Source organism: Thalassophryne amazonica, chromosome 1, assembly GCF_902500255.1.
Source record: "Thalassophryne amazonica chromosome 1, fThaAma1.1, whole genome shotgun sequence".
NCBI lineage: Eukaryota > Metazoa > Chordata > Actinopteri > Batrachoidiformes > Batrachoididae > Thalassophryne > Thalassophryne amazonica.
The window spans coordinates 126062170-126085520 of NC_047103.1; the positions used below are offsets into that span (position 1 = coordinate 126062170).

At 40.7% G+C, this 23351-nt stretch overlaps 1 long non-coding RNA gene across 1 annotated transcript; it reads right to left on the reverse strand.

Moving 5' to 3' along the window:
• Positions 1-309: 309 nt before the first annotated feature.
• On the reverse strand, positions 310-22827 carry LOC117520349. The gene is made up of 3 exons (XR_004563621.1): positions 22504-22827; positions 13285-13415; positions 310-356 (listed from the first exon to the last, which is right to left on the reverse strand). It is a non-coding gene; the product is annotated as an uncharacterized LOC117520349 (long non-coding RNA).
• Between the last annotated feature and the right edge of the window lie 524 nt (positions 22828-23351).

A 23351-nucleotide genomic window follows, 5' to 3' on the forward strand; every position in this document is an offset into this window, starting at 1 on the left:
TAAATGACTGTTTGGACCCGAGTGCCTGGCTGGTTGTGGTCCTCCATCATCCTCTCCATCAGCTTCTGCTGTCAGTGTTCTGTGTACAGATGAGCTGCTGGCTACAGTCTTAGCCTCTGTGCTCTCATCACTTCGGCTTTGATGAAGTTGTGATGTCTCTGGTTTTTCATCATTTTCACTCTTCACAGGGACAGCAGTGAAACCAAACTTGTTGAGGTCTGCCTCCTCCAGCTGCTGAAACTGGTCTCTCTGCTGACTTATCCACAGCTTCTCTTCTTCTTTAATGTCCTCCTGGTCAACACTCAAATTCCATTCCTGGTGTTCAGTGAAAATTTCTTCTTTAATCACCAACATGTCTGCAAAGAAACAATTAAATTAACAGTAAACGTTAGAACAACACTCATTAAAATGAAGTGTCCGAGTTGAGTTGGACCTGTTGACAGTAAGTTACTGCACTGATGGAGCTGATAAAGTAGAAATGTACATCAGGAGGATTTGTTTTACATTTACATTTACATACACACATAATTTTGGGCCCCTTCACACATAGCATCAATAAGTATGAATCAGGTCGAATCACAGTGACACACTCTGAAAGAGTGAACCCCGGAAACATTGAGCCGACGTCGGAAGGGACATATGATCGGGCAGGCGTGAACGATCCCGCTGTGACGGTTTTGTGCGCGCTCATGTGTGTGCACAAACACAGTGCGAGCAGCTGGAACGTGTTGCACTACATCGCACCGCTACTGTGGCAAAAAAAAACAACTAAACAAAACCATACACCATAAAAAAACACAGCAATGTCCAATATTTAATCCCTCTTATCGAGCGGACAATACAAGTATGATCTATCTGTGCTTCTGTATATGACCCATGGTCATAGACGTACAGTCATGAAATGAAGCAGTGCGCTCTTATTATGTCTTATTATGTCCAGCCGGGTAAATAAATAATTACTACAATAACTACATACACAATTACATAAAGTAATCATTAATCATAGAGCAAAGAAAAGGAGAGTGTTACTTTGTTCCATGGGCGTGTCTGCCAACAGCAGCACCTGTTGAGATCTCTGCACCTGGAAGTCACAGCTGGGGAACACGTACCACGTTTTGAAGTATATGACCTTACAACTGTCCACCATGAGGCGCGTGTCTGTGCCTGCTGTCCTCACATGGAAATACATAAAACATATGTCGCCTTTGTGCTGGACAGGAGCGACTGCACAGCACGCACCTAGACAGGCTGTGCCAGGAGAAACGGACCGTCAGATCACGTGTACACTCAGTTGGTGATATGAATGTCACATCACCCATGTGTAACCTTGACATTTATTTCACCAGCTGAGTGTACACATGATCTGATGGACAATAACTTGGCCACAGGAGGAGATGGATGCCGCTCATGTCAAGACATTGAAACTTCTCACAATGCACGGAGGTTTCCATCCACAGTCCAGCACCCTGAGGCTCTATAAGCAACAAAAAGAGTAAGGGTGAGGATCTGTGAGTGTCATGACCCCAGTTCAGAGAAGAAAACCCACAAAATAGAACCGGAGTCCTATTGCAGCCACATGGGGTGTGCAGCCAGTACACTCAGAGTGCTGGTCCCAAGCCCAAATAAATGAGTAGGGTTGTGTCAGGAAGGGCATCTGGTATTTAAAAAAAAAAAAGCCAACCTAACAATGCAGACTAAAAATTAAATTTCCTTACCGGATCGGTCGAGGCCTGCTGTCGCAGACCCCTAAGAATTGGTCTGCCCTGCCTTCACTGCACATGCATCATTTCTGTGTATCAGCCATGGCTCACCGATTATCACCTCATTTCTCCTTAAAAGGGCCATGTTTCTGCTTAAAAAGACTGAGTTTTTGCTTAAAATGGACTTTCAAATGATTTAAGAGGTTGTACCTTGTCATCTGATGGTTAATAATAACATTATCCCCTTTGATTGCTTTGGGTGTAGAGAGACTGTCTCAAATGAGCTGCTGTGTTCCCAAATGACGCATGTGCAGTGAAGGCAGGAAGGACCAATTTTGAGGGGGGACCTTCAGTCTGCAACACCGGTTTAACAACGACCGCCACGGGTACTGTTGCCCAACAGGGTGCTGGCGAAAACTGGGCTACTGCTTGATGATGAAGAAGAAGAAGAGGAGGAGGAGAACGTGTTCACAGACAGCAGTAGAAGAGGAAAACTAGATGGATGTGCCAAAGGAGAACATGCAGGTGGTTGATGTAACAGAGGAAGATACAGAGGACAGGGTGAGATGGAAACAATTGATCTGTTGTGGCAACCCCTAACGGGAGAAGCCAAAAGGAGAGGACAAAAAAAAAAGAAGAGCCACAATCCAGGATGAGACAAGGAGCATCCATGAATACATCAGAAAGATAGCCACCCGAGACTGGCTGCTGTAAGAATGCCTCAGGCATCTCAAGACAGATGGTGACAAGATACAGGAGGAGGAGATGTGATGGACGACCACGCCCCTCCACGGAATGTACCATCGACAGATAGAGGAAGTGACTGACATCAAGAAGACCTCCCAGTGGCTCGAAAAGGCCGGCCTAAAGAACAGCACAGAGCTGACAGGACCCAAGTTGCAGGCTGTGCGCAAATGTGCCCCAGAGACAGTCCAGAAGATATAAGAAGAGCCGTTATTGTCATTGTACATATATACACAACAAAATCTGTCTGTATTTAACCCATCCAAATTACAGTGAGACACAATCCAACCAATAGGAGCCAGTGGGCTGCCACAGTCCAACTACAGATGTAGAGACGGCCGTGGTCAAGGACAGAGAAGGAGCAGACCCTAAATAAGCATATTCTGATTGTGGGAAGAAACCAGAGGGCCCGGAGGAAACCCACACCGACACGGGGAGAACATGCAAACTCCACACAGAAAGGGCAGGAAGCGATCCCACGACCTTCTTGCTGTGAGGCACCAGTGCTAACCACTAAGCCACTGTGCTGCAGGATGCAAGATGCAACCTGGGACAGTGTGCGCTGTGAGGCACACCCAAGTGTTGTGAATTGTGTACAGGAACATCTGTGCTGCATACAGATTAGACGTCCCCAAGTAACAATGGGAGATGCCACCAAAGGTGGCTGAGAATGACAGGGCTAAGGTCCTGTGAGACTTCAAATTCCAGACAGACAAGCAGCTGTTGGCCAACCCACCAGACATAGCAGTGGTTGACAAGGGAAGGAAGACCGCAGCTGTGATTGATGTGGCAATCCCAGCTGACAGCAACATCAGAAAGAAGGAGCATGAGAAAATAGAGAAGTACTAAGGACTGAAGGAGCAACTGGAGTCCAAAGTGGTCCCAGTGGTAATAGGAGCACTCTCTGTCCAGGAGGTCTCCATCAGAAGAGTGCAGTTCTAGAACAGCTAAGATCTGTGCCAAACCCTCAAACCTCCAGGCCTCTGATAGACGACCTGAGATTGAGGAACACACATAGTACCCTCCCCAGGGGGGTGAGAGGGAAATTAATAAATATAGATATACAGTGCCCTCTAAAAGTATTGGAACACTTGGTATCTCACACACTGTAGTTTGCTTATGCAAGTGGTGTCCAAAGACATTCGACTGAACCAATCAGTGTTTAGCAGAGGCACTTTTACCTAGAATCCTTTGCGATCTGTCTGTGTATGTTACAAAACCTCAGAATTAGTGCATTATTCAACATTAAAAAGATATATGTTATATTTAACTATGTACAAATGACAGAATTGACATTAATGGAGTTATTCTATTAGTATTCACATAAAACCATAAGTCACTATGACTTTATATTTCAAGACCTCCGCCTGACCAGAGCATTGTGACTGGTGGAGAGCTGCCTTTGTGGCTGTTCTCAGGGTGCTTCTGTGCTGTAGCTACGTAGCTTCCAGCAGGGTGCAGCATATTCAAACACAGAAGTACTGGCTCATTGTTTGGGTCTTTTGTCGCTTTTGATGCTTCCAAAAGCGATCGTGGTGTTAAAACTCAAATTCAGCTTGTTAGTAGTTGCAAATGTACCAGAAACAATACTGGAATTTATCCGTTATCGGTTATCTGTAACTTTCGATACATTTTTGGGTGGTTTATCTTTATCAAAGATAGCTTTTCAGTTATCTGATTATCTGTTATCGAAGTTAATTTTTTGGTTATCTGTGCCCACCACTGTCAAAAACTGAGTGACTGTGCAAGGAGACTGAGGAAAACCACCAAGAGACCCAGAAGAAGTTACAGGCTAATCTGGCTGTGATTGGAGAAAATGTGCACAGTGCATGTTTTGCATGTTGTACGCCCAGTTTTACAACCTCATGATGAAGTGGAATAGAGGAGGAATTTCTTTCACCAAAACAACAAATCTTGGCTTGCATCTCAGATGTATAATAAATTTATTCTAATATTTCTTTTAATATGGCTCACAATATGCTAAACCATTATATTACACCTGAGGTACTTCATGAATGTATTTATTAAATATGGATTGTTGAATAGAAATGTTTGTTATTGTTAACACTAATGTAACTAATGTATATATAGTATGCATAATTTGAGTGTATTTCGTTGCTCATAAAATAAAGAAAAATTGAAAAGAAGTTTGGAAAATCCAGTTTTTTTCATCACATATTATAACACGATTGGCCTCACTTTTTCCAACCAGGTCATATTTTTTCAAACCAACCTCAGGGCAATTGCATTGTGCGTTAGTCAATAGAAAACCCATGAAATGAAAAATTAAAAGTAAATAAAACGCCCTTGAGTCAATTTTAAGTACAAAAAATTTAATTAAAATGACCCTTGCGGATGTTACGCCGTCTGTCAAAACCAAGTGGGAGATATAGATGGTTAAAAGTCGCATAACGTATAGCTAACATTTACACTTAGATGGGCATTCTACTTTGAAATATGTATTCTCCGATATACATCAATGTGTATAAAAGATATGCGTATTAAAAGGAACCCCGACTATAACATCACATTTGTCAAAAAACTGAAACACTGACGTCTGCTATTATAATATATGGTTAGAAGTGCATAAACAAGTATTGAATGATATAAAATAGCATTTATTTATCACGTATTTAAATACAACGCGGCCGCCATGTTTTTGCCTGCACAATGCATTCTGGGGGTGATGACGTGGAAAGGTTTCTGAAATCTTTCATGCAAGCGAAAACAGTGTTAAAGCTAGTTCTTCTACCAAGATAAAATGCCACATTGCGCGGCTTTTGGATGCAATTTTCAGTGTAAGGGCAACAAAGAAAGCGAGGTAAGCCTTCATTGCTTTCCAAAAGAAAGAAAGTTAAGGAAAAAGTGGGAGGATGCTTGTGGAAGAGTGCAGTTGCCGAAAGACCCGCGGCTGTGCTCACTTCACTTCAATGCGGATACATTTGAGGCTTTTGATCGACCTCAGCTAATGAGGGAGCTTGTTGGTGTTTCTGGATACAAACGGCGTATTAAACCAGATGCAGTGCCCGTCATATTTCCCCACAAGAAGAAAAATCGTCTACGAGTAACTAGTGAAAATAGGATTAAACACGCGAAAGAGCAGCAGACGCTCTCTTTCTTTGTCGGCATCGGCAAGCAGCCCCCACACAGACACCACCTACAATGGCCAACTCTTGCTTGATCAGAGCGCTGATCTTCATTTCTGACAGTATTTTCAAAGTTCTCGTCCTCACACTGCAGATCACGCTCTGGTTCGAACTGAAAAGGGTGAACAGAGGAGCTCATCATTGCTAATCGCCGCTAGTTGTAATGTAAACACGGAAAGCTCTGCCCCGTTTGACGTCACTACCCAGAATGCATTGCGTTACAAACAACAATGTCGACCTACTTAGAAATAAAGTTTCTTAAAATAGCATAAAACTTGACATTATTTTTGCAAATTTTGTCCCATAGTTATGTTACTAATATCACAACAAGTCATACAGAATAAACATGTATTTATAGTCGGGGTTCCTTTATATGTGTACTACAATTTCAAACTAGTTTGCATTGCAATAAAAACATGTAATTTGAAAAATTGACCTTTGTGTTACACTTCATAACAGTTTAGCATATTGTGAGCCATATTTAAATTTATAGTCTAATACAATGAAAACTAAATTTTGTTCTATGTTGTAGTGTTCAGAAGCAATGTTGACATCATACCAATTGGCCAAAAATCAGTTATTATGTTTGTACAAGACGTAATGAAATCATAGGTGTTTATTTATTTATTTGTCTGTCTGTTAGCAGGATTATGTCAAAACTACTTCACGGATTCTCACCAAATTTGCACCACACACAAATATTAGGGCATGGAAGACTCCAATGAATTTTCGATGTGATCTGGATTGCCGGACATCAGAAATCTCCGATTGCTCTTGTCCTGAATCCTAATTTTGAGGTAAGAATTTTCCCCTGCTGCCCTGTGACACTGGATTTTAGGGTTCAAAGGCAAAATAAAACCACCGTCCACACTGATCTGTTATAAAGTCAGCGAAACAGGATCAAATGTTCTTAAACTTGACTGTGACAAACATCTCTGCTTGGATCATGTTTCCAACCAGTGGAAAATACAAATAACTTCATTTTCTCTAAAGCCCGATACCACCGCTGGTTTCGACAGTTCCTGCTTGACACCCAGGCTGAATACAGAGATTTATTACATCACAACAACATAAGGAGGCTCAGACAGCGGTCTGCACTGTAACAAAATTTCTCTCTTAGGGAGAAATGTAAAAGGTTTACAACAGCTGCTGCATCTCTGACAGCCGAGTTTAACCAACACTTTCAGAATGTGGTTTTTCATGGTTGGGCTCAAAACTTTTCATTCACCCTTAACGTGTGTAAGCAGCTATGAACTTTAACAAGAACAGCTTGAAATCAAGACTCAGTGACTACCCATTGTGTGATATTTTATATGTCTCAAATACTGCTATCAAACAAGATCTGGGGGCTCATGTACAAAGACTTCTGTGGATTTCCAACTGAAACATGATGTACGGCTGAAACCCAGAAACTGTCGTCCGCACAAAAAATTCTAATTGATCAAAGAGTGTGTGTGTGTGTGTGTGCATGGAACCAAGCACGTTCCTTTTGCACATCCCAATCAAAGTGGAACTGAGCACACATGCAGAAGTACCAAACTGCTCCCTGTCCACGCTCCCATTTAAATATACAAATTTATCTAGACAGGCCCTGGGACTCCCCTCTGTCCAATCATTCCACAAGAACAAAAGGAAAGAAATTATGACGTGTGTGCGACACTTGAACACCTCGTACTGCAGTTGCCACATCCAGTCGGGCACGGCACATCCACTATACAACCCCTGGCAATAATTATGGAATCACCAGCCTCGGAGGATGTTCATTCAGTTGTTTAATTTTGTAGAAAAAAGCAGATCACAGACATGACATAAAACTAAAGTCATTTCAAATGGCAACTTTCTGGCTTTAAGAAACACTATAAGAAATCAGGAAAAATAATTGTGGCTGTCAGTAACGGTTACTTTTTTAGACCAAGCAGAGGGAAAAAAATATGGACTCACTGAGGAATAAATTATGGAATCACCCTGTAAATTTTCATCCCCAAAACTAATACCTGCATCAAATCAGATCTGCTCGTTAGTCTGCATCTAAAAAGGAGTGCTCACACCTTGGAGAGCTGTTGCACCAATTGGACTGACATGAATCATGGCTCCAACATGAGAGATGTCAACTGAAACAAAGGAGAGGATTATCAAACTCTTAAAAGAGGGTAAATCATCACGCAATGTTGCAAAAGATGTTGGTTGTTCACAGTCAGCTGTGTATAAACGCTGGACCAAATACAAACAACATGGGAAGGTTGTTAAAGGCAAACATACTGGTAGACCAAGGAAGACATCAAAGTGTCAAGACAGAAAACTTAAAGCAATATGTCTCAAAAATCGAAAATGCACAACAAAACAAATGAGGAAGGAATGGGAGGAAACTGGAGTCAACGTCTATGACCGAACTGTAAGAAACCGCCTAAAGGAAATGGGATTTACACACAGAAAAGCTAAACGAAAGCCTTCATTAACACCTAAACAGAAAAAAACAAGGTTACAATGGGCTAAGGAAAAGCAACCGTGGACTGTGGATGACTGGATGAAAGTCATATTCAGTGATGAATCTTGAATCTGCATTGGGCAAGGTGATGATGCTGGAACTTTTGTTTGGTGCCGTTCCGTGAGATTTATAAAGATGACTGCCTGAAGAGAACATGTAAATTTCCACAGTCATTGATGATATGGGGCTGCATGTCAGGTAAAGGCACTGGGGAGATGGCTGCCATTACATCATCAATAAATGCACAAGTTTACGTTGATATTTTCGACACTTTTCTTATCTCATCAATTGAAAGGATGTTTGGGGATGATGAAATCATTTTTCAAGATGATAATGCATCTTCCCATAGAGCAAAAACTGTGAAAACATTCCTTGCAAAAAGACACATAGGGTCAATGTCATGGCCTGCAAATAGTCCGGATCTCAATCCAATTGAAAATCTTTGGTGGAAGTTGAAGAAAATGGTCCATGACAAGGCTCCAACCTGCAAAGCTGATCTGGCAACACCAATCAGAGAAAGTTGGAGCCAGATTAATGAAGAGTACTGTTTGTCACTCATTAAGTCCATGCCTCAGAGACTGCAAGCTGTTATAAAAGCCAGAGGTGGTGCAACAAAATATTAGTGATGTGTTTAGCGTTCTTTTGTTTTTCATGATTCCATAATTTTTTCCTCAGAATTGAGTGATTCCATATTTTTTTCCCCTCTGCTTGGTCTAAAAAAGTAACCGTTACTGACTGCCACAATTTTTTTTCCTGATTTCTTGTAGTGTTTCTTAAAGCCAGAAAATTGCCATTTGAAATGACTTTAGTTTTCTGTCATGTCTGTGATCTGCTTTTTTTCTACAAAATTAAACAACTGAATGAACATCCTCCGAGGCCGGTGATTCCATAATATTTGCCAGGGGTTGTATATTCGCATGCCGCTCGCGCCAGAAACCCATTCAAACGGCGGGCAAGATGAGGAGGTCACACTACCATCTGATCATGTTCGCAGCATTCGCACAGCATGTCGTAAGCAGGTTGGACATACTGTGCCTGCCTTGCCATGGCTGAGGAGCTGCACGAACTCATCGGCCATGTCGAACTGTGGCCGAATGACGCGATTGAGGCTGCCTTCACACCAGTGGCCAAATGCCATCGAATGCCCATTCGATCCACTCCTAGCCGGTGTTGCCTAGAGTCCAAGTGCCACCCACGAAGATCCAACACCACTCGTGGGGCACTTAGAAAAGGTGGGGCCATTCGCCCCAACATGAAAACAGAGAGCAGGTGACCACTTTCAAGCTGGCTGTGCAAATGGCCCCACATTTTTGAAGTGCCCCACGAGTGTGTTACCGAGCAACACACATTGCAAAACACGTTGGGTGTGCCCCCACCACACACACACACACAAATGGCATGTGAGTGTGCGGCATGCCCCCCTCGTAACACAGATGGTGTGTGAGTGTAGTTAATATTATGGAGTTATGCGGTAAAAACCAAGAATGGTGACAAGGGTCAATTTCATTTTGTACAGGGGTGAAAACTTAAAGATGCTTCAGGTTTGAGAAAACATGCAACATATAGGTTGAGTTAATAGGGTTTTAAAAAGGAATCATTCGCACCATGTGTCATGCTCAGTTATCACATTAAGGGGTAACATATGTCACATGTAACATAGAACCCAATGGGCGTTAACACTGACCTTTACTTTGGAGACCAAGCATTCGACACACTCAAAACTATTCCATTTATTAATCCTATTTGATCAAACAATAATATGCGTCACTTTTTACCTAAATTTGAGCAACTTTAACGTTTGATCTGTGCAAAAACTGAAATTGACCTTTGTCACCATTCTTGCTGTTTTTACCCCATAACTCCACAACATTTAGTCAAACATAGTCCAAACTATACCTTTTTGGAATCTTTGCGTTTAGACAAATAATGTAGTATAGTTTTCAATATGATTGGAGCATTTTAAAATTTTGAGCCCTGCGTAATTTTTCAGTTGACCCTTACCTGGCCAGTCCATTTTTTAAATTCTTTTTTCTTTTCTTTTTTTATTGAGTTATGTCTAATGAGTAATTGTGCAAAATTTGGTGCTTACATCACCATTTGAAGGATTGTTTCAATTATTGCATCTCCAGGAACATTTATGGCAGTGAATACCAAAATGTGGGCCATGAAGGTACTGCAGATAGTCCATGAGAAATCACAAAAGTAAATAAAATGTTTCATATTCAATCTTGTATTAAATTAAATACCCAAGTATTTTATTTTTTATGTATTCAGAAATAATAAAACAAAGCCAGTGGTTTAAAAAATGCTTTGCTCTTCCTTTATGTCTGACATTTTAAGAGAAAACATGTGAAAATACTTCATCTTAGTCTCATATGTTGTTCAAAATTGTAATGAAGGCTTGAGTGAGCTCCAGAAGCTTTTCAGATCCACAGTCTCAGCTCTTTGCTGTCACCTTGTGTCCTGCTTTAATGAGTGAGAATGCAACATATTTCTGTCTGCACTGAGCTCTGGGTCTCGAACTCTGTCTTCCTGTGAGGCACCGTTAATATGCTCATCAGGTCACTGTAGCTCACGTGTTCTAGTGGTGGACACAGTTCTGATAAGATGATAATTATCGAATATAATGTTTTCATTATCGGATTACCTTTTTAGATAACTTTACAAACCATTATCGGACTAATTATCTTGCGACAAGCTTTTGTCCGATAATTTTTTGACGATAACATGATAAATAAAGCTGAACAGCTACAAATATTTATAAAACTTAAAATTAGTTGAACATCTACCTGTTAAATGTTTTGTAGCTAATATGTAGTTCTACCCTCTGCAAAACAAAGAGCTGCTTTAAGAAAAAACTGCTCTATCCTCTGCAGACAAGGAGAACTGGTCCCACCCACCCCAAAAGAACAACTCATTTCTCTTAACCCCATACTGACACGTGGGCAATATCACCCAAGTCATACAAAGGCATACATTTTTAACTTATGGTTCAACTTTTAACCAAACTAATTTTGGACAAGTTATTTAAAATAATGTCATGTCTGAAGCTTTATACAGTGAAAATATAAGATATATGCTTTAGTTTTAAAGTAATGCACTAATTTTTATGGTTTTAGTGTGGATATATGCTGTGCCCAGCAGTGCATTATGGGTAGGATAGGGTAATCTCAGTACATTCACGACATGAGAAATGCATTTCAGACACTCTGATCAGGATCTACGGACAACAGCATTAAACTCTAGTGCCTAAAACTCTCGTGAATATATTCTCTGGGTTTATGAATGTTGTTATTGTGTCTGCGTTTATTAAATTCCACGCATCTTAAATGTAGCAGACATGGATTATCTGGAATTTTGTCTTGGCATGTTTTCAAGGTCTCTACTGCCATCTACTGGCCAGTAGTGTTCATTCGCCCTATTGACGTATCCCATAATCCCTTGCGTGCCAGAGAGTCGCTGCAAACAACATAGAGAATCAACGCCATGACAGTTGTAAATGAACATTATACTACAAAAATGTAATTTTTTTATGCTTTTCATCAAGTTAATAAGAGACTGCTGCATGATACCCTGAAAACTTGTTAAAACAATTATAACAAATAATCCGTGTCTGCTACGTTTAATCTGGATGGAATTTAATGAACGCAAACCAAATTTCAGGCATATTATATATATTAGTCTCAAACAAAGAGGACAAACAGTGTTGTAAAGAACAATAATCAAGATGTTAAAGAGCAAACTTCACTTTCCCCCAGAACGACATGATCAGGCAGCTCCCACTGAAAATAACAGAGAGACAGCCTGTGATTCTCGCATGTTTACATAAAACAAACACAATAACAACGTTTATAAACCCATAGAATATATTCCTGAGAGTTTTAGGTACAATATAAAAATAGTTTTATGTTGCGACATTAATGGTGTTGTCTGTGTGCAGCGGTTAAAGTGCAGTGTGATCAGAGCGTCTCAATGCAGTTCTCAATGTTACTAAGATCTTGCAGCGCGGCAAGTGCAGGTTTTGCAATATAATAAAATGTGCGCACAACATCGTAAAATGTGCGCACAATATAAAATGAGTGCACATTCTCTCCACATGCAAAATATTTTGCGATGACACTTCCAGGGCTCTGTGGTTTACATAATGAATGACTCAACCAATCAGTGTTTAGCAGAAGAGGCACATTTTACCCAGAATGCCATCTGTCTGTGTTTTTTACAAAACTTCAGAATTAGTGCATTATTCAGCATTAAAAGATATAAGTTATATTTTAACTTTGTACAAGTGACAGAATTGACATTAATGGAGTTATTCTATCAGTATTCATTTTATTTATATACCAAACCATAAGTCAGCATGGCTTTATTTTCCAAGACCTCCGCCTGACTGGAGTATTGTGACTGGGTAAAGAGCTGGGCTTTGCGGCTGCTCTCAGCTTGATTCTGTGCTGGAAGCCATGTAGTAAACAAAAGCTTCCAGCAGGGGGAAAGATGTTCAAAGACAGAAGTGCGGGCTCATTGTTTGAGTCTGTTGTTGCTTTTGATGCTACCAGAAGCGATCGTGGTGTTAAAACTCAAATTTCGTTTGTTAGTAGTTGCAAATGTACCAGAGACAATACTGGAATTTATCGGTTATCTGTAACTTCCATTACATTTTTGGGGTGGTTTATCATTTTATCTTTATCAAAGATAACATTTCAGTTATCTGATTATCTGTTATCGAAGCTATTTTTTTTTTTAATCTGTGCCCACCACTGGCTATGTCCCACCTTGATGGGGTGCATGTAACTGTAATTACGTACATCAGTTCTACACCGGTGATGTTTCCCGGCCTGACCTGAAGACGGCTGCTAGCACCACTCATCCTAACAGGCTAAACTGACTGCTATCACAAAACCAAAGATATGATGTTAACAAAGACTGTTTCTGGGACCAGATTTCCATTACAGCCTCTCTTTCTCCTTCTCTTTCAAACCCACATTTCTGCACACTTCCACATTTACACTATTCGGGTTGATATGTCACGCCTGGAAGCAAAACCGGCTATTAATACTACTAAGTTATCAAAGAAATGGAGGAAAATATTTGACGGCCACAACAATATGGTATAAAGTATCAGTAACACAAACAAAGCTGAGTGAACAAACCTCTTCTGTAGAAGAGATTTGGAGGATTAAACAACAGCATTAACAGCATTCCAGCCCTTTACCTCTTTTGGTCTCTTCTTTTAAATGACTCATTTCTTCTTCCTGCTCTGCGATCGTTCCTTCATCAGCAGGTGTTAGCTGTAGTTTAAACATGTTCCTCAGCTGCTGGAATTCAGACATGTTTGTACAAAGACTTTAAAACACACAAAATAAAGAGAGAGTCAATGAACAAGTGGAGGGAAGACTAAAAACAGGCCGCTTTAATCATCTGCTGCTGCTCTGCTGCCCAGGCTGAATAATCACAAGTGTGAGACAACACCAAAATGTCCCTGTGCTGGGACAGAGACCCTAAAGAAGGAGTCACCAACCCTGATTCCCAGAGATCACTTGACGTGCATGTTTTCTTTACGTACCTGCTGCAACCAGCCAATATGTGAGAGAAAGAGAGAGAGAGAGATATGAAATTAATGTCTATAACATGTTTCTTTAAGTAAAACTAAAATTATGTCTTAATAAAATTAAGTGTTCTGAACTTACGCGGTCAGTGATCAGGAAGAGAAAATAAGACAATTAAGGATGGGACCGATCCGGTATTGGCTTCCGATATCAACTTAATTAGGGATACACCGATACGAGTATCGGGTATCGGCCTGATCTGGTATTCATTTACTCGTACTTGTAATCATAAAGCGTGTCCGATACTTTGTGACCCAATACGGCTTTACAGCAGCATGATGTCAACCTCTCAATGTGGGATTTTCACACACAAGCTCCGAAATTTCTGGACTAAGTCGAAATACATCCGTCAATGCTGTCCAGTAATTGGCTGAGAGCTGCGGTCCATCATGCGGAGAAAATTCACACACACACACACACACACTAGGGATGGGTATCGAGAACCGGTTCCTTTCGGGTATCATTAAGAAATGATTCGATCCACCGACATCAATAACCTTTTTGCTTAACAATTCCCTTATCGCTCCTTCAGAGTGGCTGTCGTTTTTTTTTGGGGGGGGGGGGGGGGGTGTTTGTCAGGAAAATGGTAATTTCTCTACATTGATTACAGACCCTGCAGCGGGTCTGTAATCAACTTTTCAGCAGCTTTGCTTTGAACCTTGAACCAATCAAAGCAGTGATTCGCAGATCGAAGCAGTGTTCGATATATTGCTTTGTTGATTCATTTTTTTCTTTTGCTTTATCTTAATTTTCCCCCGCTAAAACCGTAAAGAGCATATGTCTGTGAGTATTATTTACCTTTTTTATGTTAAACCGACCTGTTATGGTCTTCCAAAACAGTTGATAGATGTATTTTATAACTTAAAAATGCGGCCAATGCTAACGCGTTAGCATGTCTATGGCATTTTCAATGTTAAAGTTAGCATTAAGCAGTTGCGGCTGTCAGCACGTTCAGGTGCATTTGTTTTCTGTATAATAAGCGTTTGTCGTAAAAGAGTCAAATGTATTACAATTTGTAATATTTTTTAAATGTATTTTTGTTTATATATTAATAATAATAGCAACCACAACAATAATAGTAATAATAACTAATCTAATGATTAGTTATTATATACAATTTTAGAGAAAGAGACAAAAAGAACCTCAATAAAAACAACAGAAAATATAAAACCAACTAACAGCTGTCTTTGTCGTTGCTCGGTGTGAGCAGTAAATGTGATTGGGTGCTGCATTTTATTGCGGTAGGATTTTTCTGCTGTTTTTCTGCTCGTACATTAGCCCCACAACCGGCCTGGCTAGTGAATTTGCGAAATGTAGAATGGTAGGGGAAAGTTCCGCGCTTTTTGCCTCTGACTGGCTAGAAGGTGTCTACCATGATTGGCTATTTGATTTGGCCATAAAACGTCATCTTACGTTCAGGAACTGCCGTTGTCTTATCTCGATCGTAACAGTGTGATAAATGCGTGCCGCTATATTTATATTCCAAGCTCACGTTTTCATAGCCTTTTTAGTGAGGCTGATGTCAGCGTCTCGGCATCTGGCCCCACAGACATTATATAAGTAGACGCCTCATAACTTGCTGCAGCGTAATTCGCCCTGTTGACGTTTCGAATCCCGCAAAACTTCGAAGAGTTTGCCATGCTGCGAGATCTCAGTAACACTGAGAACTGCACTGAGATGCTCTGATCGGGCTGCACTTTAACCGCTGCACACGGACAACACCATTAACATCGCAACATAAAACTATTTTTATATTGTTCCTAAAACTCTCATAAATATATTCTCTGGGTTTATAGACGTTGTTATTGCGTTTATTTTATGTAAACATGCGAGAATCACAGGCTGTCTCGCCATTATTTTCAATGGGAGTTGAAGTTTGCTCTTTAATGTCTTGATTATTGTTCATTATAACACTGTTTGTTCTCTTTTCCAGACTAATACATATGTCTGAAATTCAGTTTGCATTTATTAAATTCCACGCAGATTATACGTAGCAGACACGGATTATTTGTTATAATTGTTTTAGCAAGTTTTTCAGGGTATCATGCATGCAGTCTCTTATTAACGTGATGAAAAGCATAAAAAAAATTACATTTTTGTAGTATAATATTCATTTACAATTGTCATCATGTGGATTCTCTATATGTTGTTTGACTGCAGCGACTCTCTGGCGCGCAAGGGATTATGGGATACGTCAATAGGGCGAATAGAAGGGATCGCTGTTGTTATTTACTTCCGCCTTTCCCGCAAATGCGCACACAGACGGTAGGCAGAAAACTCCAGACTCCAAGCAGATGCAATGAGAAAACGCATGTGAAGATGACTTCGGATTATATGTCAACTCTTGACCCTGAAGATCGAAAGCGATATTGTGAGAAATTAAATCTTGGAAATGACGACCATGAAAAATTTCACGTTTTTGGAGGCGTACAGTTATGTTATCAGTGGTCACGCGAGGGATTGCTGTTATGAGCCTGCTGCTGCAGACATCAATGTCTGTCTATGATCTTTCTGCTGTCTGGTTCCGGCTGTATGGACTGAGTGCAGCAGCTGGACATGCTCTGAAGTTGTGGAACTTTTTAAACGCGGTCCAAAAAACACACTCATGCACAGTCCAGCCGGTGTGCGCATTGTGCGTCAGGCTGCAGTTCACCTGTTACAGAGTCATTAAATGCAGTTCTGCATGTGCATCCATGGTTGAAAAAGTGATGGAGAAAAAACAAAGAACCGACGGTTTCTCTTTGACCAAAAAAAAAAAAGCCACCACAAGGAGGTGGCAGCTTTAACTGTATACACCCGCACATTCCATACACCTGTGTGCATCACGACTTCCCAGAAATTACAAAAAAACAAAAAAAAAAACAACACACTCACACACAGATAGACAGATAGATAGACAGACAGACAGATAGATAGATAATGTGTGTGTGTGTAATGTATGTATTCATAAATTTATACATTTTAACAACCTGAAAGCCACCAGACCAGCTAGAACTGAACCCTGGGTTCCTGGACAGTCACCTCTATGTTTCTTCCCACTGGTTTTATTTCTTCCATGGCTTACAGTCATTTTGACACCAGTGAGTCCAACTTTACATTTTGTGTTCATCCATTTGTCTGCAAAATCGCTCTTTTGCATGTGTTAAACTGTGTTTGATTTCAGAATGAACCAAAAATCAGATCATTAGTTTGCACCCCTCATAATAACTTCAGTCACAGGTTATCGCCTAAATGTGGAGCTGCACAGAGAAAACCAAAGGAAAAAAAAAATACAGAAGGGGAGGTTTGTTTTTAATGTGATGTGTTGGAATCACTGATTTCTATTGGAACACAGGGTGAGCTCTGGTGATCCCATCTTCCACCTGTACTGGACGCAATTCTGAGCCAAACCACATCTGATCCTTGAGACATTTTGCAAACGGATTGTCATCCATCTGGATGTGATGTGTTTTTAATGCATGGTGCTGATCTATCAGTGAGTGATAGATCACTGAGTGCACACAGTCAGTGGCTGCAATAAGAGCTTTCTGCTTACCGGTGTGGCCCTGCCAGGCGCGTGACGTGATCACAATTCCTTCTATCCAACGTCGCCACAATATCGGATGGGTCTCTTCACAACTGGCTCGCACCGGAGTCAATCGAGAGTGAGCAAATTTGCTGGTATTTTGTGCTGTTTATGGTTGCAATAACCGGCGCAGTATCGAAACCAGATCACGTGGGAGTACCTTTCACAAATAAGATTGAACAATAATTTGGATATTTTACCATTTGTAATATTATGTCATCATATCAAACACTATTTATGAGGGGATGTCAAAAAGTATTGAGCCTCTCACATTTTTCCCCAATCTGAAATTACAGTGCATCACACCTGATCTACATCAATGCCTTAGCTACTTATTTTATGTAGGATCATATTGCTCACTTCAATTACTGAGTCATCACACTGTGTGAAGAGACATACCCCGCAGTGTCAGTCGTGGCATTCTGCTTCACCAGGATAGCGCACCAGTCCACACCAGCCAGGTTGGCATGGACAATGTGCGCGAGTGTGGCTATGAACTTCTTCCTCACCCACCCTATTCTCCAGACCTAGACCCTAGTGAGTTCCACCTCTTTCCCAGGCTGAAAAAAAATACCTCCGGGGCCAGAGATTTGAGGATGATGATAAGTTGGCTGCTGCAGCGGAGGGCTGGTTCGGAGACCAAGATGTTGAGTTCTACCAATCGGGTATCAATGACTGGCAAACTAGATGGAACAAGTGTATGGAGTTAGAAGGGGACTATGTTGAAAAATAAAACACTATAAATCCAAATATCTTGCTTTTTCTGCTTGAGGCTCAAACTTTTTGATATCCCCTCATACGTGTAACGTTATTACAGCAGGAACTGGTACTCTCTTTCATTAGCGGTGTTTCCATACAACTAGTATTGCAACTCTTAAGCAAATTTTTGTTAATGCTGCAAAAGAAAGAGTGTATTTTTGCGCATTACCATCCACTTGTTATGTGCTTTTGTTTCACAATTCTTTGGAATTGAGCACCATCATTTCATGCTTCAGTCATTTGTGGTGCCTGTATTTCACAAAGGAAGGCTGCACCACATCACAAAATTAACTACACTGGCCAGCACACCCAAAAAGCAGTGGAAAACAGTTCTTTTTCAAGGGTTTTAACTTTCTAACCCCAGTTGCAAGCCTAACAAGGTAGTTTAATATCCTGGAATGACCTGGAACTTTCTTTCCTTTTCAGAAAAAATGTTCATCTCTGAAACAAAAACTGGTAAGTGAAGCAGAGGAAGTTAAAGTGATGTCTGTGTGTGTGTGTGTGTGTGTGTGTGTGTGTGTGTGTGTGTGTGTGTGTGTGTGTGAGTGAGTGAGTGAGTGAGTGAGTGAGAGAGAGTGAGAAATACATTCAAATGAATAATCCAAACTTGTTTCTTTACTAAATTATAAAATTAATTTATACATTTATCTATATGCCATACCATATGTCTGTTGTTGTCTGTATGTTATAGAGCATAAGTCTTTCAGCATGAAAGTATGTATTTTTATGTGTGACAGCATCCTATATTGTAACTGAATCTCTGCTGTTTCTAACAAACCAAACCGTGGGAAAATCAGGAGTTACGGATTATTGTAGTTGGGGATACACCTTCCGCAGTACAAATTAATGCACTGGGGATGCAATAGGGACCCAGCCAAGATGGCAGCTGCGCTAATACATCAGCTCCAATAGGCAGCAGCAGTCCATGAGGTGTCTACATATATAATGTCTATGTCTGGCCCAATTCAGGGCCGGTGCTCTGTCGAGATGTGTGGGTTTGTCGATTTATGCTTCCCCACCACTGATCTCTATATACAACCCCAATTCCAATGAAGTTGGGACATTGTGTGAAATGTAAATAAAACAAAATACAATGATTTGCAAATCTTTTTCAACCTATATTCAATTGAATACACCACAGAGACGATATTTAATGTTCAAATTGATAAACTTTTTTGTTTTGTTTTTTCAAATATCTGCTCATTTTAAAATGGATTTACCATTAGTTTTATGATGACTTTGAAAACATGTTCCACAAAGGGATTACCCCTGTAGCGGACCGAGACGCCTGAATACCCACAACAAGGGCTGAAACTCACCAACCTGATAGACAATCTCCGTCACTGAAACCCTTATCTGAGTTCTGACGGAGGAACTGAGGTGCAAAGTGCTGAAGTCACAGAGAAACTTTTTTTTCCAGCCACACGAGGAATTAAAGTATTTTCAGATGTTCTGTTCCAAACTCACGAGGTTTTATGTGGATTATTCTTGAGGATCATATGATGATGAATTCTACGAACAGCTAAGGCTATGGGGCCATTATTGTAGCAAAAGTATTTGCAAATGCGTATTTTGATCCACAAATGTGTATAGCAATCTGTGCGCGTGTATTCTGATATGTGCGTGTGTAAACAGATCCAGCTTGGGACCGGCACTCAGAATGTACTGGCTGCACACCCTATGTGGCTGAGTTACCTTATGACTTTGATGCTATTGAAAATTTAAACAATGAAAAATTCTCCAAAATTTTTTTAAAATTACTTTTTTCCAAACTGAGATCTGTAGTATAATCAGCAGGACACCCCTATTGTGTGCAGTAAATTTTATGTCACTACACCTTATGACTTTGCTATTGAAAATTTAAACAATGACAAATTTTCCAAAAATTTTTAAAATGACTTTTTTCCAAAGTGAGTGCTGTAGTATAATTAGCAGGACACCACTGCTGTGTGCAGTAAATTTGGTGATATCACTCCTTATTACAATGATTTATTCAATAATTTTCTGCTTTTTTTCCATGTATGCACTTTGTAGATGGTCCCTAAGCTTCCATTTCTCTGACGCCTGCCCATTAAGATCAGTGTTATTTTTTCAGCTCAGAGGACACTCATATTGATAAAAATAAGGTTGTCCCTCGCTGTCTACCTTCCTCAGGTTAGAAACTAGTGTTGTTTGTTTTTCTATAACGTTTTTCTTAAGATCTATTGAGCCGTGAACTTCGAATCTGTGAACATCTTTCTAACTTTACCGGTGAGCGATGTCATTGGTGCTTGTGCCCTCTGGTGGTATGAAGCTGTATAACCACGGAGTTACAGACAAGTCTCCACACAGACACACAAATCGCTGCATGCATTTACAGATCCCAACACGGCAGAACTGTAGCAAAAGTCACGTGTAAGAACACAGCCAATCAAGTGGCCCGATTTTCACAGACACACGGATACACGTGCACAAATTTCTATACGCATTTGTGGATCTGTTTAGACACGCACAGATCAAAATATAGACACACAGATTGCTACCCGCATTTGTGGATCTGTTTACACACAGATCAAAATATGCACGCACAGATTTCTATACGCATTTGCAAATACTTTTGCTACAATAATGGCCCCATACTAACACTTTTTATTTACTGTGTGTGTGTGTGTTAGGGATGGGTATTGATAAGATTTTATTGATATCGATGCCATTATCGAGTCTGCTTATCGATCCGATTCCTTATCGATACCTCTTGTGAATTTTGTACTAAAAGTAGGCTTTACAGGTTTTACAAGGTCTGCTGGAAAAGTATCGGACCTTTTTATTTTTTGCACAAACCTGATGGATTTGAATCACGTGTGCTTGCATGAGCAAACCTTGAACCTTCGTGCGCATGCGTGAACTTTTTCACGCCTGTCGGTTGCATCATTTTCTGGTAAGCAGCCTTTGTGTGAGGACATGTGTAGTGCGCTCGGCGGATTTTCATTTCAAGGAAAAAGATGGAACGACTGGAGCAGCGCTGCATCAAATTTTGCCAGAAACTGGGTGACAGCCAGGTGGAAACCATTCGGATGATTCAGACGGCTTTCGGTGACTTTTCAGTCGTGTGACTATCTGAGAAATTGTGGAAGAGGTGGGCATGTCACAGCATGTCCTGTGAGACTTCAACATGAAGGTGCTTTTGCTCCGCCGTTAGCAGCAGCATGAATTTCACCACCACTCTTTTCATGGCCAAATCTTCTGTCACAGTGGAATGTACCGAAAAAGTGCTGATGTCCACCTCTTCCGCAATTTCTCGGCTAGTCACACAATGGTCCCGCATCACCACAGCGTTCACTTTGGAAATGATCTGGTTATTTCAGCATGTTGATGGCCGACCGGAGCGTGGCTCGCTCTCCACCGTTGTGCGGATGTCTTTAAACCGGTTGTACCGCTCCTTAATCTGTGTGATGCCCAAAGCATCGTCACTGGAAGCCGTCTGAATCTTCTGAATGGTTTCCACCTGGCTGTCGCACAGTTTCTGCCAAAATTTGATGCAGCGCTGCTCCAGTCATTCCGTCTTTTTCCTTGAAATGAAAATCCACCGAGTGCACTACACATCCTCACACAATTACCTGAAAAAGTTCACGCATGCGCATGAAGGTTCAATGTTTGCTCATGCAAGCACACGTGATTCAAATCCATCAGGTTTTTGCAAAAAATAAGAAGGTCCGATACTTTTCTAACGGACCTCGTATATGGATTTCATTGAGTCTTAAAGTAAATAAATATGAAATTGGTCACTGTACCCTTGATCTCTGGACATAAATAAAAATAAACGGTGTTTCGCTTTGAAGTTATTAATTCCGACTGGACTCTATCGTTCTAACTTGACTCTGCAGACAGCAGGGCAGCGTTTGGAGCTGTGTGAACAGAACGAAGGACGATTCTCGTTTCTTTCACGCAACAAGACAGGAGTCCCAGTTAGTAACTTTAATCTGCACAAAAGTGACTCACGATTGACATATTCAGGGATGAAAGTGGTGAAAAACAAAAAAAAAAAAAGCTGAAACCCAAAATTACCGCCCCCCCCCCCCCCCCCCCCCCCCCCCCCAATACCACCTGCACAAAAATGTTTGAATTCTAGAAGATCTGAAATGCAATCTGGGACTATTCCAGACAATAAACTGCAGTGAGTGCAGTATCCATTTTGGTGAGAGAAAAAAAAAACAAAACTTTCCTTATTCAAATTCATTCCAGTAGTATTCTGCTCTTACTAGGATGCAGCAGTTTTCTCGCTTGGCAGATAGTTCTGGAGGAAATCACTGAAGAAATTAGCAAAACGAAAATATGGTTTGACGGAAACAAATTGTCATTAAACTTAAATAAGACAGGGATGAAGTGGAGGTGTGAGAGTCACTCGGTATTCACAGGAAACATTTATTTCGGTATGTATGTATGTACTTATTTATATTCATACTGATGTCATGTATGTAGCCTAGCGATGGGCGATGTCTGAAATAAAGTTTAGTGGACAAACCTGCTCTGGATCAGCGAACTTCAGGCTTGAAAACAGCATCCAGCTCGTTGACTAGTTTCTTCTCTTCTTTAAATCCACTCGTTTCATCTTGCTGCTCTGCGATCTGTTTGCTGCATTAGTAGCAGTTAGCCGCTGTTTCAACAACCGTCTCAGCTGTTCCATCTTTTCGCGCTAACTTGGCCTTTTCTTCTTCTTCCGGTTTACTGTCGACCTTTTTGCTTATAGAGTTCTTAAAAAAAAACATATTCGAGGATCACAGAGCGAAGTTTGATCTGCTCAGAGAAAAGTTTCTAGCTTGTCCATCTAACTAGCCTCGGCCACCAAGAGGAAGCAGTTCTTCTTCGTTGGATTATTATGACGGTGACGAACTTCTTGTTGTATTAGCGCCCCTTACTGGACTGGAGTATAGACAGAGACGAGGAAAAGAAATTGAAACAAAAGCACTACGCTCGTAGAGCGCAGACATCCGCCAACACTAGTTTTCAATTCCAAAAAATTTTACCTTTGGAAAAAAATTGCAAAGTGAAAGGCCTGTTAGAAGTGGCTTTTCATCAGCTAAATTAGATAGTTCATGCACTTGAATCCGTTTTTTTGTTGTGTTGTCTGGGGTTTTTTTTCTCTCAGTTTTTCGGTTTCTGAATTCTTCTTCAGATAATTTTCATAGAACACTGGTTATCTCTGCTATGCACAGTTTGTCATTGCTTTTTGGCACTTGGTTTCTGACTGATAACTGGAAGATAGACAGGTGATGGTTAAATGTTGGGCTTGAGACCAGAGGATCCTTGGTTCAAATCCCAGCCTGATCAGAAAATCACTAAGGGCCCTTGGGCAAGGTCCTTAATTCCCTA